The sequence below is a fragment of the Neopelma chrysocephalum genome, unplaced genomic scaffold, assembly GCF_003984885.1.
Source record: "Neopelma chrysocephalum unplaced genomic scaffold, ASM398488v2 Primary Assembly neopelma1_95482, whole genome shotgun sequence".
Classification (NCBI taxonomy): Eukaryota; Metazoa; Chordata; class Aves; order Passeriformes; family Pipridae; genus Neopelma; species Neopelma chrysocephalum.
Genome location: NW_020924154.1, coordinates 718 through 1,980, shown reverse-complemented (window position 1 = coordinate 1,980; position 1,263 = coordinate 718). Strand labels below are relative to the sequence as shown.

The following is a 1,263-nucleotide window of genomic DNA, read 5'->3' as shown; positions in this document are numbered from 1 at the left end:
TCGAAACCGTGGATGTCCCTCCCAATCCATGGACACCCCTTGGAAGCCGTGGATGCCCCTCCCAATCCATGGATGCCCATCCCAATCCATAGACACCCATCCCAATCCATGGACACTGATCCGGAGCCGTGGGTGCTCTCCAGAATTCCCGGGGTATCCGAGGCCTTTCCCGGCCGTTGGGTGGAAGGACTCGGGGTCGGGGTTTGGTTTCACCTTTTCTCTCCTCCCGCGGTTTCTCCCCCTTTTTGCGGCAGCAAAACCCCAAATCCCGGGGCCGGAGATCCCGGGAATTCCGGCTCCCGCCCCGAACCCTTCCCGCGTTCCGGGCTCGGCGCCGGCGCGGCACTAACGGCTCCTCTTTCCCCTTTCTTGGCAGAAATGGCACCGAAGTTGAAGAAAAAAGGGCATTCGGGGCGAGAGCAGAAAAAGGTGAGAGACGCCACGGCCTCGGGGCGGCACCGGGACATTTGGGAACGCCGGGAATGCCAGCGGGAGCGCGGGGTGGGTGCGTTGGCCCCGTTCCCTCGCTCGTCCAAGGCGATGTTGGGTTTCCTGGGAAGGTGTTCCCAGTCCCCCCGGGGTGGTTGGGAAGGTGTTCCTGGGATCTGGGAGGGGTTTGGGGGACCAAAAAGGTCTTTCAGGGACTTGGGAGGAATTCCAGTCACCAGGAGGGTGTTTCGGTGACTTGAGAGGGTGTTTTGGTGACCAAAACGGTCTTTCAGTAACTTGGGAGGAGTTTTGGTCACCAGGAGGGTGTTTTGATGACTTGGGAGGAGTTTTGGTGACCAAAAAGGTGTTTCGGTGACTTGGGAGAAGTTTTGGTGACTGAAAAAGGGATTTTTGAGAACCAAAAGGGCTTTTTGGTGACTGGGGAGGTGTTTTGGGGATCAAAAAAGGTGTTTCGGTGACTTGGGAGGAGTTTTGGTGACCAAAAAGGTCTTTCAGTGACTTGGGAGGCGTTTTGGTGACCAAGAGGGTGTTTCGGTGACTTGGGAGGAATTTTGGTGACCAAAAGGGTGTTTCAGTGACTTGGGGGAGGGTGTTTTGGTGACTGAAAAAGGGATTTTTTGAAAACCAAAAGGGCTTTTTGATGACCCACGAGACCATTTCGATGACCGATAACCCATTTTTGATGACCAACAACCCACTTTTGATGACCCACGAGACCATTTTGATGCCCAATAACCCATTTTTGATGACCCAGGAGAGCCTTTCAATGACCAATAACCCATTTTCGATGACCTACGAGACCATTTCAATGAC

At 54.4% G+C, this 1,263-nt stretch overlaps 1 long non-coding RNA gene across 1 annotated transcript; it reads left to right on the top strand.

Moving 5' to 3' along the window:
* The first annotated feature begins 632 nt into the window (after positions 1-632).
* LOC113980871 lies at positions 633-969 on the top strand. Its single transcript, XR_003538242.1, has 2 exons — positions 633-793; positions 897-969. It is a non-coding gene; the product is annotated as an uncharacterized LOC113980871 (long non-coding RNA).
* Positions 970-1,263: the final 294 nt, after the last annotated feature.